Source organism: Mobula hypostoma, chromosome 2, assembly GCF_963921235.1.
Source record: "Mobula hypostoma chromosome 2, sMobHyp1.1, whole genome shotgun sequence".
In the NCBI taxonomy this organism is placed as follows: domain Eukaryota; kingdom Metazoa; phylum Chordata; class Chondrichthyes; order Myliobatiformes; family Myliobatidae; genus Mobula; species Mobula hypostoma.
Genome location: NC_086098.1, coordinates 67,017,146 through 67,036,005, shown reverse-complemented (window position 1 = coordinate 67,036,005; position 18,860 = coordinate 67,017,146). Strand labels below are relative to the sequence as shown.

Genomic DNA, 18,860 nt, shown 5'->3' with positions numbered 1-18,860 from the left:
TTGAGCAATGAGGAAGGGTTAATTAGCAATCTTGTCGTGAGAGGCTCCTTGGGTAAGAGTGACCATAATATGGTGGATTTCTTCATTAAGAGGGAGAGTGACGTAGTTAATTCAGAAACAAAGGTTCTGAACTTAAATAAGGGTAACTTTGAAGGTATGAGACGTGAATTAACTAAGATAGACTGGCAAATGATACTTAAAGGGTTGATGGTGGATATGCAATGGCAAGCATTTAAAGATCACATGGATGAATTACAACAATTGTTCATTCCAGTTTGGCAAAAGAATAAATCAGGGAAGGTAGTGCACCCATGGGCTGACAAGGGAAATTAGGGATAGTATCAATTCCAAAGAAGAAGCATACAAATTAGCCAGAAAAGGTGGCTCACCTGAGGACTGGGAGAAATTCAGAGTCCAGCAGAGGAGGACAAAGGGCTTAATTAGGAAAGAGAAAAAAAATTATGAGAGAAAACTGGCAGGGAACATAAAAACTGACTGTAAAAGCTTTTATAGATATGTGAAAAGAAAAAGATTGGTTAAGACAAATGTAGGTTCCCTACAGACAGAAACAGGTGAATTGATTATGGAGAACAAGGACATGGCAGACCAATTGAATAACTACTTTGGTTCTGTCTTCACTAAGGAGGACATAAATAATCTTCCGGAAATAGTAGGGGACAGAGGGCCTAGTGAGATGGAGGAACTGAGCTAAATACATGTTAGTAGGGAAGTGGTGTTAGGTAAATTGAAGGGATTAAAGGCAGATAAATCTCCAGGGCCAGATGGTCTGCATCCCAGAGTGCTTAAGGAAGTAGCCCAAGAAATAGTGGATGCATTAGTGATAATTTTTCAAAACTCGTTAGATTCTGGACTAGTTCCTGAGGATTGGAGGGTGGCTAATGTAACCCCGCTTTTTTAAAAAGGAGGGAGAGAGAAACCGAGGAATTATAGACTGGTTAGCCTAACCTCGGTGGTGGGGTGCTAGAGTCAGTTATCAAAGATGTGATAACAGCACATTTGGAAAGCGGTGAAATCATCGGACAAAGTCAGCATGGATTTGTGAAAGGAAAATCATGTCTGACGAATCTCATAGAATTTTTTGAGGATGTAAATAGTAGAGTGGATAGGGGAGAACCAGTGGATGTTGTATATTTGGATTTTCAAAAGGCTTTTGACAAGGTCCCATACAGGAGATTAGTGTGCAAACTTAAAGCACACGGTATTGGGGGTGAGGTATTGATGTGGATAGAAAATTGCTTGGCAGACAGGAAGCAAAGAGTGGGAATAAACGGGACCTTTTCAGAATGGCAGGCAGTGACTAGTGGGGTACCGCAAGGCTCAGTGCTGGGACCCCAATTGTTTACAATATATATTAATAACTTAGATGAGGGAATTAAATGCAGCATCTCCAAGTTTGTGGATGACACAAAGCTGGGCTGCAGTGTTAGTTGTGAGGAGGATGCTAAGAGGATGCAGGGTGACTTGGATAGGTTAGGTGAGTGGACAAATTCATGGAAGATGCAATTTAATGTGGATAAATGTGAGGTTATCCACTTTGGTGGCAAAAACAGGAAAACAGATTATTATCTGAATGGTGGCCGATTAGGAAAAGGGGAGGTGCAACGAGACCTGGGTGTCATTATACACCAGTCATTGAAAGTGGGCATGCAGGTACAGCAGGCGGTGAAAAAGGCGAATGGTATGCTGGCATTCATAGCAAGGGGATTCGAGTACAGGAGCAAGGAGGTACTACTGCAGTTGTACAAGGCCTTGGTGAGACCACACCTGGAGTATTGTGTGCAGTTTTGGTCCCCTAATCTGAGGAAAGACATCTTTGCCATAGAGGGAGTACAAAGAACGTTCACCAGATTGATTCCTGGGATGGCAGGACTTTCATATGACGAAAGACTGGATTGCCTAGGCTTATACTCTCTGGAATTTAGAAGATTGCGGGGGGATCATATTGCAACGTATAAAATCCTAAGCAGATTGGACAGGCTAGATGCAGGAAGATTGTTCCCGATGTTGGGGAAGTCCAGAACGAGGGGTCACAGTTTGAGGATAAAGGGGAAGCCTTTTAGGACTGAGATTAGGAAAAACTTCTTCACACAGAGAGTGGTGAATCTGTGGAATTCTCTGCCACAGGAAACAGTTGAAGCCAGTTCATTGGCTATATTTAAGAGGGAGTTAGATATGGCCCTTGTGGCTAAAGGGATCGGGGGTATGGAGGGAAGGCTGGTACAGGGTTCTGAGTTGGATGATCAGCCATGATCATACTGAAAGGCGGTGCAGGCTCAAAGGGCCGAATGGCCTATTCCTGCACCTATTTTCTATGTTTCTATGTATCCCAAAATAGGAACATCCTCTCCACATACACTCTCTCAACGCCTTGCACCATTCAATAGGTTACAATGAGGTCGCCCCTCATTCTTTTAAATTCTAGTGAATGCAGGCCCAGAGCCATCAAACACTCTTCATACGACAAGCCATTCAATTCTGGAATCACTTTTGATAATCTCCTTTGAACCCTCTCGTGTTTCAGCACATCCTTTCTAAGATAAGTGATCCAGACCTGGTGACAATACTCCAAGTGAGGCCTCACCAGTGCTCTATAAAATTTCAACATTACATTCTTGCTTTTATATTCTAGTCCTTTTGAAATGAATGGTAACATCACATTTGCCTTCCTCACCACAGACTCAACTTGCAAATGAACCTTTAGGGAATCCTGCACCCTTTGCACCATAGTTTTTTGGATTTTCTCTCCCTTTAGAAAATAGTCAATCCTTTCATTTCTTCTACCAAAGTGCATGACCATACACTTCCCAACACTGTATTAGACCATAAGACATAGGAGCAGAATTAGGCAATTTGGCTCATCAAGTCTGCTCCACCACTCAATCACGGCCGATCCTTATTTCCCCACCTCAGCTCCACACCCCAGCTTTCTCCTTGTAACCTTTGATGCCATATCCAATCAAGAACCTACCAAGCTCTGCCTTAAATACACTCAATGACTTGGCCTCCACAGCTGCCTGAGGTAACAAATTCCACAAATTCACCACCTTCTGGCAAAATAAATTTCTTCGCATCTCTGTTTTAAATGGATGCCCCCTACCCTGAGACTGTGCCCTGTTGTCCTAGACTCCCCCACCATGGGAAACATTCTTTCCACATCTGCTCTGAAAAGTTGCAGTGAGATATCCCCTCATTCTTCTAAACTCCAGCAAGCACAGATCCAGAGCAAACAACCCTTTCATTCCCAGAATCGTTCTTGCAAAACTGCTCTGAATGCTCTCCAAAGCCAGCACATCATTTTTTAGATGAGGAGTCCAAAATTGCTCACAATATTTAAGTTGAGGCCTCATCAGTGCCTTATAAAGCCTCAGCATCACATCCCTGCTATTGTATTCTAAACCTCTTGAAATGAATGCTAACATTACATTTGCCTTCCTCACCACTGAATCTACATGCAAGTTAACCTTTAGGGTGCTCTACACAAGGTCTCCCAAGTTGCGTTGCATCTCAGATTTTTGGATTTTCTCCCCATTTAGACAATAGTCTGCACTTTTATTTCAATTACCAAAGAGCATGACCATGCATTTTTCAACATTGTATTTCATTTATCATTAAAGGAGTGGACGTCGGATTTCGATGGACAACCGAAGAAGAAGAAGAAGATTTCATTTACCACTTTCTTGCATATTCTCCTAATCTGTCTAAGTACTTCTGCAGCCTACCTGTTTCCTCAATACCACCTGCCTCTTCACCAATCTTTGTATCATCTACAAACTTGACAACAAATCCATCAATTCCATCATCTAAGTTATTGACATACAGCATTAAAAGAAGCAGTCCCAACCCCGACCCCTGTGGAGCACCACTAGTCACTGGAGGCGAACCAGATCCTTTTTATTTCCACTCGCTGCCTCCTACTAATCAGCCAATGCTCTAACCATACCAGTAACTTTCCTGTAATACCATTATCCTGTGTCACCAAGTACTCTATAATCTCATCCTTAACAATTAACTCCAACATCTTCCCAACCACAGAGGTCAGGTTAACTGGTCTATAATATCCTTTCTGTTGCATTCCTCCTTTCATAAAGAGTGGAATGATATTTGCAATTTTCCAGTCCTCTGGCACCATGCCAGATTTCAATAATTTTTGAACGATCATTACTAATGCCTCCATATTCTCTACCACTACCCCTTTCAGAACCCTACGGTGCAGCTCATCTGGTCCAGGAGACTTATGTATCCTTAGGTCTATCAGCTGTTTGAACACCTTCTCCCTTGTAATAGTAACTGGACTCATGTCTCTTCCCACACACCGTTCAACATCTGGCACACTGCTAGTGTCTTCCACAGTGAAGACTGATGCAAAATATTCTTTAGTTCATCTGCCATCTCCTTGTTCCCTGTTATTATTTCTCTGGCCTAATTTTCTAACAGTCCTATATCCACGCTCATCTCTCTTTTATTTTTTACATACTTGAAAAAACTTTTACTATCCACTTTGATATTGTTTTCTAGCTTGCTTTCGTATTTCCCTCCTAATGATTCTTTTAGTTGCTCTTTGTACATTTTTAAAAGCTTCTCAATCCTCTACCTTGCTGCTAATTTTTGCTTACTGTATGCCCTTTCTTTTGCTTTTACATTAGCTTTGACTTCTTTGTCAGCCACGGTTGTATTATTTTGCCATTTGAGTATTTCTTCATTTTTGGAGTACATCTATCCTGTACCTTCCTCATTTTCACCAGAAACTCACGACATTGCTGCCCTGCTGTTATCCCTGCCAGGATCTCCTTCCAATTTAGTTTGGCCAGCTCCTCTCTCATAGCCCCATAATTTCCTTTACTCCAAGGAAATATTGTCATGTCAGAATTTACTTTCTCCCTATCAAATTTCAAGTTGAACTTAGTCATATTGTGATCACTCTCTCCTAAGGGTTATTTTATCTTACACTCCCTAATCACCTCCGGTTCATTACAAAACACCCAATAATGTATAGCTGATCCCCTCATAGGCTCAAAGACAAACTGCCCTATTCCATCTGCCATGCCTTTGCACTTTTTCCTAATCTATCTAAGTCCCTCTATAGCCACTCTACTACATCAAAACTACCTGCTCCTCTACCAATCATCATATTGTTTGCAATCTTTTCAACAAAGCCATCAATTCTATCATCCAAATTATTGACAAATAATGTGAAAAGAATTGGTCCCAACACAAACCACTTGTCATTGGCAGCCAGCCAAAAAAGGCTCCCTTTATTCCACTCTGCCTCCTGCCAATCAGCTACTGTAAACCTCTAGGGTAATGCCCTCTACAAAAGCTGCTTGGAGTCGGGTGTTCCATTCAATGAATTGAGATTGGAGGTGTGGGTTGTTCTGGTGCCATGCCCTACAAAAAAGACACACAAAGTCAGGTTACTGACAGCACCTGCTCTTCTCAAGAAAGATCTGTTTATATACACCACGCCTCAATCAAAACCACTTTCAGAGGAGCTTAGAAGAAGAATTGCAGAGATGCATCAAGCTGGAAAAGGCTACAATAGCATTTTTAAAGATCTGAGTGTTCATCAGTCCACAGTAAGAGAAATTGTCTATAAATGGAGAAATCTCAGTATTGTTGCTACTCTCCCTAGGAGTGGGCATCCAGCAAAGTTCACTCCAACAGCACAACGTGCAATGCTGAAGGAGATGATAAAGAACCCCAAGGGTGACAGCAAAACACCTGCAGGAATCTCAAGAACTTGTTAAGGTCTCTGTTCATGTGTCCACTCTAGGAAAAACACTGAACAAGAATGGTGTTTGTTCGAGGACCCCACAGAGGGAACCATTGCTCTCCAAAAAAAAAACATTGCTCCATGTCTCAAGTTTTCAAAATACAACCAGGAAGTTCTATAACACTATTGGGACAATGGTCCGTGAGCAGATGAGACAAAAGTTGAACTTTTTGGCAGAAATGCACATTGCTATGGTTTGAGGAAAAACCAACACCAAAATCTCATCCCAACTATGAAGCATAGTGGAAGGAGCATTATGGTTTGGGACTGCTTTGCTGCCTCAGGGCCCGAACAGCTTACAATCGTTGAGGGAACAATGAATTCAAAAATGTATCAAGACATTTTAAAGGAGAATGTCAAGGTAACAGTCCATCACCTGAAGCTTAATTGAAATTGGATTATGCAACAAGACAACAATCTGAAAGATGAGTAAATCAACAACGGAATAGTTTAAAAGGAAGAAAATTCATGTTTTGGAATGGCCAAGTCAAAGTCCTGACCTTAATCCTATAGAAATGCTGTGGAAGAACCTGAAACAAGCAGTTCATTCAAGGAAGCCCACCAGCATCCCAGAGTTGAAGCAGGTTTGTAAGGAGGACTGGCCAAAAATTCTTCCAAGCCAATGTGCAGCACTGATCAACAGTTATCGGAAATGTTTGGTTGAACTTATTGCTGTACAAGGGGGTTACACCAGTAACTGAAAGCAAAGGTTCACATACTTTTTCCAACAAATACATGTAATATTGGATCATTTTTCTCAATAAATAAACAAACAAGTATAATGTTTTGTGTGTTATTTATTTAATTGGGTTCTCTTTATCTAGTTTTAAGACTTACTTGAAGATCTGATCACATGTTAGGTCATATTTATGCAGAAATGGAGAAAATTCTACAGGGTTCACAAACTTTCTTACACCACTGTACCAATCCAAATGTGTCTTCATTGATACTATTGTACCTGCCTCAACCATTTCTTCTGTCATCTCATTCCACATACTTATCACCCTCTGCATGAAAAACTTGCCCTCAGACCCTTTTTAAAGTTTTTCCCTCTCTATATTTATGCCTCTTGGTTTCAGACTCCCCTTCACTTGGGAAAAGAATGTTCCCTTACCATCCACCTTATTTATGCCTTTCAAAGTTTTGAACATTTCTGTAAGATTGCCCCTCATTCTCCTACATTCCAAGGAATAAAGCCTGCCAAACTCTCCCTTTTACTCAAGCCTTCTAGTCCTGGCTTATAAATCTCTTTTGGCATTCTCTCCATTTTATACTAAAGTGCACACAACAACTTATACTAGTGCAACATGACATGCCAAATTCTATACTCAGTGCCCTGACTGATGAAGACCAGTATGCTAAATGCCTTGTTCGCCAGTCTGTCTGTGATGCCACTTTCAATAAACTACACGCTTGTACTGCAAACGTGGCTACATATGGAGAACGAGGTTTTGGTCTCATGCGAATACTTCAGCCTATTTTCTGATGTTTTATTCAGATTACTTACTAGATAATTTAATTACTCTACTTTCTCTTTCTTATTTCTTTTTATTATTATTAGTGATGTAAAAAAAATCACCATTCTTTCTTACCTTCTTGCTGTTTTCCTTTTATTTTTGAGTTGCTATCTTCTTTCTACCCAACTGTTGAATGTGTACGTTTATTGCTTTCCATGCAGTTCTACATCTGTATGTAGTTTGCCTTCTCTAAACTCTCCCTTCTTGAGTGCTTAACAAAGCTCATGGAGCTAACTGATGGCCTGAAAGATCATTTCTCAATATTCAACTGAATAACATTAAGTTACTCTGCAACTTTTAATGCTGAAATTGTGTCGCCTACACAATGTTAACTTTAAAATTGTAGACCTGAATTCTTGTAAAATCACATTTGTAAGTCAATTAATGTACTATCATGTCCAAGTGCAAACAAAATGAGTAGTTATATATTACAGTGATTGCATTACATATCCTGTTTGTGCCTTTGAGTTAAAAGATTTCCCTATAGAAAGCAAAGTTACTTTGGTAATACGATAGCTGCATTTCAGATACCAGTGTCTTGATGACCTGCTTGGGCAATGCTTCCAAATTATTAAAGAAAGTTAACTGCAGGGAAAGGAGGTTACCCATCTCATTACTATAGACTAGATTCATATACAGGTGTTCAAATGAACAGACAGCGCTCGTCTGTGAAATTGTCAGTCTTGGAATAATGTGATTTTGAACTTATAGACATGAAAAACTTGACTAATTTTATTTGTGATCAACTACAATATGAATTTTTCACTACCTATGTCCTTTTTAGGTTTTGGAATAAAGCTGGAAATAATGAACAGACATTTACTGATAAACTCATTTAATTCCATCAGATTTTGAACATGAATTAACAAACTTGCCAATGGATTTTCACATGTTAAGCATTTCAGTGTAGTCCAAGCTCTTTGCCAGCATATGATTTAGAGCAGAGGTTATTTCAAGCAAGGAGCAGAATGCTTTCCTTCAATATTCTCCCCTTTACCTCTCTCCTCCTCAGCCACGCTGAACTAATGTTGCAAAGTTCCTATCAATTCTTCTGTATCTTATACAATTGTTGGTGAGGGTCAATCTAAAAAGCAAATGCTACAGGAATTTTTTGTCAATTGTGAAAAATAGCATGCATTAGATGGAGTTACAGTGATCCAACTAATAGATCAAATCAAAGCTCTGCAGTTCTGCCACTTTATTAAAAAAATAAGGTAATATGAAGAAAGGCATCCTTATTGTCAGAATGGTGGGGTACAGTGAGTAAATTGTAAAGAAAAGGCTGAAACCTTTCCAGTGATCAGGTGAATAAATGATCTACCTTGGGCTTCTTTCCAAGATTCCCATCATCACTGCTGTCAGTCTTTAACAAATTTGAATTATTTCAGGTGCTATTGAGAAATGAAAGAGAACACTATGCAACGACAGCCATGGAACCAAATAACATCCAGGCTAGAGTACTGAGCCTTGCGCTCCAGAGCTAAGTGAGTTATAACACTAGTGTAATTTCAATAATGTAGAAATTTGTCCAGAAGCAGGAAAAATGAAATCCAGTGGATAAATCTTCAGTTAATTGACCCTCAGTTATCAGCAGGTGGCAGAGGGTGTCATTGGCAATGCTCACAAATGTCTTCATTGGATTTTGGTGGGGCATTGTCTCCAGTCCTCACCCCATTCTTGGTCTAAACATGATCTAGTGTAAGATACGAGTGGTTGTTTTTGATATCAAGGCAACAGTTGATGGAGTAGGCTCTCTAGGAATCCTAAAGAAATAGATATCAAAGGGCATCTTTGGGAAAAATTTCCAATGAATTGGCTTGAGTTTCATAGAAAATGATCGCCATTGTTGGATGTCAGTCATCTCAGCTCATAACATCATTCCAAATGTACTTCAGGATGGTGTCCAATGTCCAGACATCTCCAACTTCTCCAACTTACTTATATCATAAGATCAAAAATTGGCAATGATTGCTTATGACTATTCAATGTTCAATTACATTTGCAACTCCACAGGAAGTGAAATAGTCCATGTCTGCATCTAGCAAGAGCTAAACAACTTTCAGGAAATCGCTGATGACAGATTTCCAAAAAGGGGAATACAATCACTTTTTTTTGACATTTGATGGCATTATCATTGCTGAGTCTAGTGATGACAGTCAATGCTAGACTCTCAGCAATGCTGACATTCATAAAAATGAATAGTTAAGAAAATAATTCAGCCATGCTAACCAATCCTGGTTGTTTGTGTCCTTAGCCAATGTCATCTTGAAGGGGTTGGACAGAGATCTCTGGCTCATTTTTCTGCCTTCAAGAAATGCTGAAATGAATTTTCCTATATCAGTAATTGCTGAAGTTCAGATCAGCTTATCTATCATTAGAGCAAGGACTGAAGAAAGGTGTTATCCTTTTCATCTCCATGCCTGGACATCTCAACATGAGTTGTACTCATTCAGTGCAGCACAAGAATATTTAACTGGACATAATTAACATTGTTTTATGACTTAAATACTGTCAAATTCCAATAGCAGACCAGATTAATTTCTATATTACTGTTAGTAAAAGTTAAGGTTTGGAGAGAAATCAGTCATTATACAGTAATATTGAATGGTCTGATTTATAGGTTGAGGACAAGATGACATTAACACTGTTGAGAGCTCTGTTACAAAAATCGCCCCTTGTAATAATGATCAGTGAAACAGAGAGAATCTGTAGTTACCAACAAGTAACTTTTATTGTTTCAACTAAAAGCACGTGGGTTCACAAACTTTCTCTGTGAGCACCGTACTAGAATTCCCTGGCAGTCCATGAATAGTCAATGAAGAGAAAGGATATTACCCAGGAAAGGAGTCTACACTGGCCAGGCATTCCTCATGGTCCTGATCTCTACGTGTCCGTGGGGTCTTCCTTATCCACGATGGTTGGTCTCTGGCTGCTAGAGAGTTATCACCCCTGTGCATTTGGAGCTCCTGAGTCTTATATGGTTCCTCATAAATTGAACCATTGGATCTTCACACCATTGGCTCAAGGTTACCTGTCCTACTGGGTCACCTTCTTACTGGTCATTGTACAGGGCTACAGCCAACATTGTTTCATGGCTCTGCCCACCCCAGTCTTGTGTATTTGTGTCTTTACACTCTGACTGGTCCAAACCAGTTAAATGAGGCAACCCAGACAGAGTCTAATGAGATTACCGATTGCAGGTCTGGCATTTTACAAAACAAGTAGCTACTCCTCTGAGAATGGTCTCAGGTTTATTGCTCTGATTAGATTGTCCCAGTGCAAGGATCAGTTCAGAGTCCATTCCCTTTACATAACAAATGGCTATTTGTTTGAGAATGGTCTCCGGTTTAGCAGATCACGACCTGAGGCCTCCCGTGTCCATATTCAGTTGCTCTGATTAGATTATCCAAGAGCAAGAAACTGTTCAGAGTCCACAAAATGGGGGAAACAAAGTAACTTGTCTGCTTCCCCTGTCCTTGATCAGACAGCAGTTTCTTCTGGTCAACAGCTCAGTAATGCATGATCACTTAACCACAAAAACATCTTAACAAATAGTTGGCAAAGTAAATGGATTTGGATTAATCTATATATTGGAGGAAAAAACAAAGAAAACACAGAACAAATGCTGTCAGCCTATCTGAGCAATGTTGATAACAATCAATGGGTGAGCAATTGATTCTCCAGCATTTCATCAAGACCATGTATATGTATACTGTATACCCATATATATGTAGGGCATCAATGAGTTCAAACATTCTCTGACTCTATTGGTCAGGAAAGTCATGTGGTGTGCCTACTTTGTAACAAAGTAATGACATCTAGAATACACAGGCAATTCTGAAGACATGTACTTTACAAATTATATTACATCATGGCGTTGTACGCTCTGTTGTCACTTTATTAGGTACACCTGTACACCTGTCCGTTAATACAAATATCTAAACAGCCAATCATGTGGCAGCAATTCAATGCATAAAAGCATGTAATCATGGTCAAGAGGTTCAGCTGCAGTTCAGACCAAACATCAAAATGGGGAAGAAATGTGATCTATGTGACTTTGACTGTGGAATGATAGTTGGTGCCAAATGGAGTGGTTTGAATATCTCTGAAACTGCTGTCCTCCTGGGATTTTCATGCAAGGTATTCTCTAGAGTTACAGAGAATGGTGCGAAAAAAAAATTGGTGAGCCGCGGCAGTCCTGTGGTGAAAATGGCTTATTAATGAGAGAGGTCAGAGGAGAATGGTTCAAGCTGACAGGAAGGCAACAGTAACTCATATATCCACACATCACAACAGTAGTGTGCAGGAGAGCATCTTTGAAGTGGATGGGCTACTCCAGCAGAAGACCACGAACATACACTCAGTGGCTACTTAATTCGCCTCAGGATGTACCTAATACAGTGGCCACTGAGTGTACTTTGAAAGTTTTGTAAGAGTGAACTGCAGAAAAAAAATTGTTGTGTATCATAAACCTTTTTGAATCTACTGCTTGTTTTTTACCTATATTACAGTCCTTGCTTAGTAGTTAGTTGTGCTTACACTACTGAGTAAGAATATTGTTACTTCAAGGCAAAATGCCCGCCTTGAGCACATGATCAAACTTAACATTTTTGTTGTATGAAGAGAGTGTTACAGTTTTGAAAGTGACACTATTTATATGAATGATGAGTTGTTTATCCTTTGAAGTTGAGCAAGGGTCTCTTGGCTAATGTTCATACTTTAACCAATATTGTGTAAACAGATGATCAGTTTATTGACCTCAGAGGTATTAATCTCAGGATTGCTTTCTGTGCCATGAGTAGGAATGGCACAATAGACAGGATGACTATGTGGCTTGAGCAGTGGTATCAGAGAGAGGGTTTCAAATTTCTAGGGCATTGGAACTGGATTTGGGGGAGTTGGGACCAAATGGCTTACACGTGGGCAGGACTGGGATCAATGTCTAAGGGGAATTGTTTGCTACTGCTGCTGGGGAGTGTTTAAACTGAATGGCAGGGAGATGGGAATCCATATAGAAAGACAGAGCGAAGCAATGCAGAGACGAATGTAAAAGTTAGAAAAGAATAAGAATGGAGTACAGAAGAGTCAAATGCAAGAGACACAAAAATTACCAGATTCTAACAGGACAATGAGTGTAAGGACACATTACTTGAATGTCCATAGTAGTCAAGACAAGGTCAGTGAACTTGTAGCACAAATCAGTATAAAGTGGTATTATTCAGCGGCTACAGCAGATATGTGGTTGTATGGTGGGGATAACATCCAGGTGAAGGATAGGCAGTAAAGTATGGGAGATTGGCCAGTGCTATTAATTAAAGATGAGTTCCGGGCAGCAGTGTGAGCTGATATAAGATCTAAGTTCCAGGATGCTGAATCTGTCTGGGTAAAGATTAGGAATAGAAAAGGGGAAAAAAAAAATCACTGGTATGCGTTGTCTATAAGCCGTCAAATAATAACGTTACAATAGTACAGGCAGTAAACCAAGAAATATGTGATGCATGTAAGATTGGATCAGCAGTGGTCATAGGGTCTTTAACTGGATATAAATTGGGAGAATTAAGTTGGTCAAGGCAGTATTGAGAAGAACTTCATTGAATGCATCTATGATAGCTTTCTGAACAGCATTTTACTGAAGGTACATTGGTTTGCTGATGACATGGAATTGGATGGAAAACCAAATTGTGCAAAGGATGTGGAGAGTCTACAGAGAGGTATAGATAGGTTAAGTGAGTGGGCAAGGGTCTGACTGATAGAATGCAATGTTGGTAAATGTGTGATTATCTACTTTGGAAGGAAAAATAGAAGACCATATTATTATTTAAATGATGAAAGACTGCAGCATGCTATTGTGGAGAGGGGCTTGGGAGTGCTTGCATATGAATCACAAAAGATTGGTTTGCAGATCCAATAGGCAAATAAATGGTTTGTCTTCATTGCTCAAGGGTCTCTTTGCCTACAAAGTGATGAATCTGTGGAGTTCTCTGCCAAGGCTACCTCATTGAATATACTTAAGTCACAGTTAGGTTTGTTTTGCACAGTAAAATGTTAGGGTAATTAAATATTATGGAAGACTGCAACCCTGTCAAGTCCTATCCTGCAGACTCACAAGCATTTCACTTAAACAAGTAGCACTCAACTAGTGCTACTTTCCATGACTGTGTTCTGTGTTGTTGAAAGGTGTTAATTTGTATCTGCTGCATTTTGTTTTCATTACTAAGTATGTGAAAACCTTAAGATTTGATTTTTAAAGTAAGTAGTTGAATAGAAATTATAAGATTCTTGCTAATTATGGAATTAATTTCAAATTTAATTTTCTAAAGAAATTACAGTTTGACTATTGATACCACTTCAGGAACTTGGTTTGTACTTTGCTTTTGATTTCTGGCAGAGATGTTGTTACACATATCAGAACCATTATATTGGCTCTTCAAATTCTGAAAGGCACAATTAGTCAGTGAATTGGGATGTGTGACTTTGCGGTTCTGCATAATTTCTTATGATTTCTTACCCTCAGAGCTGTAATAACATCATTACTTCAATGCTGGAGTCAGTTATCAAGGATGTGATAACAGCACATTTGGAAAGCGGTGAAATGATCGGACAAAGTCAGCATGGATTTGTGAAAGGAAAATCATGTCTGACGAATCTCATAGAATTTTTTGAGGATGTAACTAGTAGAGTGGATAGGGGAGAACCAGTGGATGTGGTATATTTGGATTTTCAAAAGGCTTTTGACAAGGTCCCACATAGGAGATTAGTGTGCAAACTTAAAGCACACGGTATTGGGGGTAAGGTATTGGTGTGGGTGGAGAATTGGTTAGCAGACAGGAAGCAAAGAGTGGGAATAAACGGGACCTTTTCAGAATGGCAGGCGGTGACTAGTGGGGTACCGCAAGGCTCAGTTGGCAAAAATAGGAAAACAGATTATTATCTGAATGGTGGCCGATTAGGAAAAGGGGAGGTGCAACGAGACCTGGGTGTCATTATACACCAGTCATTGAAAGTGGGCATGCAGGTACAGCAGGCGGTGAAAAAGGCGAACGGTATGCTGGCATTTATAGCGAGAGGATTCGAGTACAGGAGCAGGGAGGTACTACTGCAGTTGTACAAGGCCTTGGTGAGACCACACCTGGAGTATTGTGTGCAGTTTTGGTCCCCTAATCTGAGGAAAGACATCTTTGCCATAGAGGGAGTACAAAGAAGGTTCACCAGATTGATTCCTGGGATGGCAGGTCTTTCATATGAAGAAAGACTGGATGAACTGGGCTTGTACTCGTTGGAATTTAGAAGATTGAGGGGGGATCTGATTGAAACGTATAAGATCCTAAAGGGATTGGACAGGCTAGATGCAGGAAGATTGTTCCCGATGTTGGGGAGGTCTAGAACGAGGGGTAACAGTTTGAGGATAGAGGGGAAGCCTTTTAGGACCGAGGTTAGGAAAAACTTCTTCACACAGAGAGTGGTGAATCTGTGGAATTCTCTGCCACAGCAAACTGTTGAGGCCAGTTCATTAGCTATGTTTAAAAGGAAGTTAGATATGGCCCTTGTGGCTACAGGGGTCAGGGGGTATGGAGGGAAGGCTGGGTTCTGAGTTGGATGATCAGCCATGATCATAATAAATGGCGGTGCAGGCTCGAAGGGCCGAATGGCCTACTCCTGCACCTATTTTCTATGTTTCTATGTTACTATGTTTCTGTGTTAGGCTAGTTGTGAAGCAAGGAAGCATGATTAAAACTGACTGTTTGTAGGCTAGGTTACTGTCAGAGAGGCTACAATATAATACGCATATAGATCCAGCTGAAATTCACTCTTATTAAACTAGATGCAAACACATCAAAGTTAACACTTTGGCTTTCAAAAACATAAAAAAAGTGGTTTAATAAGGCTTGCATCATCTAGGTAAATAAACATTGAAAATAAGATGCAAAATAATTTATTGAACATCCACTGTTATCTTACGTGAATTTTAGACAGATTAGGGCATTTCTTACTATAAAATATTAGGTGAGCATGCCTGTCGAGGTCAGTATTACTTCTGCATTGCTATTTGCACTGGTAGAACTTTTACTTGGTGCGACATTTTGAAGACCTCTCATAGTGCCGTTGCGCATGGAGTTCTGGGGTTTTGACCCAATAACATTAAAGGAGAAACACACACAAAATGCTGGAGGAACTCAGCAGGCCAGGCAGCATCAATGGAAAAGAGTACAGTTGACATTTTGGGATGAGACCCTTCCTCAGGACATCCTTAAAACTGTTTTGCTTGGATTTCCAGCCTCTGCAGATCTTCTCATGTTTCTGAACAACAAAGGCGTATCGTTTTCAGTCAAAGCTCTTGTTTGGCTTGGAGAAGAATTTGAAATGGTCGAATCAGGTGGGACAAACTGGTCATTGCTTCTTCTCCTTTACATTACTATTCAGTTCTCTATTGTTTTTCCTACCATTAAGTTGTGCTTTATTTATTTAAGATATCTGTGAATATATGGCAAACAAATTTTACTTTGACTGACGGGGTGCTGAGTGACACTTCAAGATTGGATTAACTGTTCTGGCTTATAATTTACAATTGCTGTTCATTTAATAGGAGAAATAATGCATCATTGCTTTGAAGGCAAGTGACTCTCATGCTTCTTTAAAATCTATTGATCAATTTCTCATTGAGCCGGATATAAGAAATCTAAGATATTTGAAACCAATAGACTGCTCAATGTCCCGGTGCAGAAATGCACGGCAAATATAACAATGATTTGCTGCAGGCTCCAGATGCTCAAGCATTTGCTCTGTCAGAGACTTGAAGAAGGATGCATGATGCTTGTGATTCCAGAAGTCGCACATTATGGCTCAATGCCTTACTGTAAAGGGATCACCAGATTCACACAAAAATTATGATTGAGTTTCACTGTGAACTTGATTTTGACAGCAATTAGATGGCAAGTGTATCAAGTGCTACATTTGCCCATCTCTATTAGACAAGGAAAATAACTTCTATTCTTGATAAATATTTTGAATTTCTCACAACTATCTCCCTTTGTCCCACAGCCTCCCTGGCCCTCTCCTCCAAAACATTGACCTGCTACTGTTTTCACTGTCCTGTGTTTAGTGCTCTTCTCCCCCATCCTGTGCAGCCAAAACATTGGCTTTTGCAAACCATTGGTGACTAATAGACAATCGTTAAACCCAGTAGCTCACAATTTAGTCCTTGTACTCACTGTAGACCATGGAAAATGCCAAAAAGCACAATGAAATGTGATCATTGTGGCTTGAGTTTGCTTTATGCAAAGAAGTTTGCTCAGCTGCTCCCTAGTGTCAGCTGCTTTATTGATCCAGGCATTTTGAACTGATGAGGTCCTATGACTTCTTATTTATTTATTGGAGGAAAGTGAATCGATTGAGCAGGTAAATGATATAAATGAAGGTAATACTTAGAGCCTGTCCTAATGAACCTCTGTGAATATGTGTGCAACACACGCAAAATGCTGGAGGAACCCAGCAGGCCAGGCAGCATCTATGGGAAGAAAAAACACAATTGACGATTCGGGCCAAAACCTTTCAGCAGGACTGAAGATAAAAAGCTGAGGAGTAGATTTGAAAGGTGGGAGAAGGGGAGAGAGAAAGACCAGGTGATAGGTGATACTTGGAGGGGAAGGGATGAAGCAAAGAGCTGGGAAGTTGATTGGTGAAAGGGACAGAAGGGCATGGAAGAAAGAAAAAAGGTTTAGGGAGGAAGAGCAGCAGAGGGAGGCGATGGGCGGGCAAGGAGATAACATGAGAGAGGGAAAAGGGGATAGGAAGTGGTGAAGGGGGGTTTTTGGTGTCTCTCTCTCCCTTGCCCCCACCTTTCAAATCTACTCCTCAGCTTCGTTCTCCAGTCCTGCCGAAGGGTTTCGGCCTGAAACATTGACTGTACTCTTTTCATAGATGTTGCATGGTCTGCTGGGCTCCTCCAGCATTTTATGTGTGTTGCTCACATTTCCATCATCTGCAGATTTTCTCTTCTCTGGGAATATGTGTTTGCTGAAGCACTGTATGATGTTAACAGCAAATTTATTCCTACCATTCTTATCTACAATTTCAAGACATTAAGATTTACAGAATTAAAACATTTTGTTTCATTTGTTTGATGAAACATATTTCTCGTGTTGATATTTCAGCAGGAATAAAGAGACAAGTTGTGGCGACCCACTTTCCAGCACACTCGAACCGGTTCACGAAACAGCGCACGCCGGCAGAGAGGTCGGTCCCAAAAAGGGCGCCAGGCCATCTTCACCAGCAGGGGGAAAATCCCGCACGCAGAAAGGGTCTGTAAATATGCATTCCCCACAGCAGTCCCGCCCGGGGAGGGCAGGAACGGGAAGGCTTTAAAGGAGGCCGCGAAGTTTGAACAAATCTCTTTTATCGCAACTCCAACTCACCGACTACGTGTCGTTATTCTAGCGCTGTGTAGCACACCGCTACAAAGTGTTATTTTAAACCTTTGATGATATATTAGCTGATATTCAAATAAATGTCACATCAAGTGTCTTGTGAACATATTCTTATACTTGTTAGAAATAAACTAATTTTTAGACACAAACACATACATATCAGACTCTGAGGAATGCCTGCATGACTTCTCCAAAATAAAAAGAAAATGCTGTACATTAACAATTTTTAGATGCTTCACTCCTACACAGTTTGCACACATTCGTCATCATTTTCTTAATCCTGCACTGCTAAATGGGCTGAGACTTTTTTTAGCAGGCAGCCAGCTGCTTTTAAGTTAATCAGCCAACAGCTGATGAATAATTTGTTCTGTCAATAGGATATGTGTAAACCTTGAGTGCACTTGCAGACACATTTATGCAGCTTGAAACTGACAGGAAAATACAGTATGTGAGAGATAGTGAGGTGAATGCTTGGGTTCTGACCTGTAAGTCTTGTGTTCAGGAAGATTTGTGCACCCTTTTCAGTAGAGATCTGTGCACTGTGCAGATCAGGGGGTAGATATTTATAAAAATCAATAAAATGGCTTATTAACCTGCAGGCAGTGCTCCACTGGATTCCAAACAATATTGTAAGCATTTTCAAAAGGGTAGCAATGAAGTTAAAAAAAACTGCTGGATTGATGAGTTTGTAGTAGTGTCAACTATTTTTGAACCTCTAGAGGGTATTCTTCATTTACCTTATCTCTGTGTACACAAGATTTTGTCCTCTGTTTAGATAAGCTTCAGGCAAGCTCCTGGTTCTGCACATGACTGCACCCACATTAATCTTAACTTTTCAAATCAGACTGAAGGAGGTAGCCTATATTCCCATAATGACTTTTATCCACAACACATTGCAATGCCAACAAAATTAAGTCTGAATCCACAAATTCAACTGTCCAAATGGATGGTCAGCACCTGTTGCTTTGGATAATTTTGACAATCAGTTCAATCTCTGAATGCTAAATAGAAAATACCTCACAATAGAATTCAACATCAGCTACCCACCGTATTATCACTAAAACTATGTTAGAAAATTGTAACCTGATTTTTTCTAAAATGGTAGTATCTTCAGAACCTTTAAGTGCC

At 40.1% G+C, this 18,860-nt stretch overlaps 1 long non-coding RNA gene across 1 annotated transcript in view; it reads left to right on the top strand.

The window, feature by feature from the left end:
• The window catches only part of LOC134358802 (uncharacterized), a 57,008-nt gene extending 39,433 nt beyond the window's left edge, over window positions 1-17,575 (top strand). The window contains exons 2-3 of the long non-coding RNA XR_010020951.1: window positions 15,584-15,682; window positions 17,460-17,575. This is a non-coding gene — a long non-coding RNA (uncharacterized LOC134358802). The remainder of the gene's footprint in view (window positions 1-15,583; window positions 15,683-17,459) is intronic.
• Window positions 17,576-18,860: the final 1,285 nt, after the last annotated feature.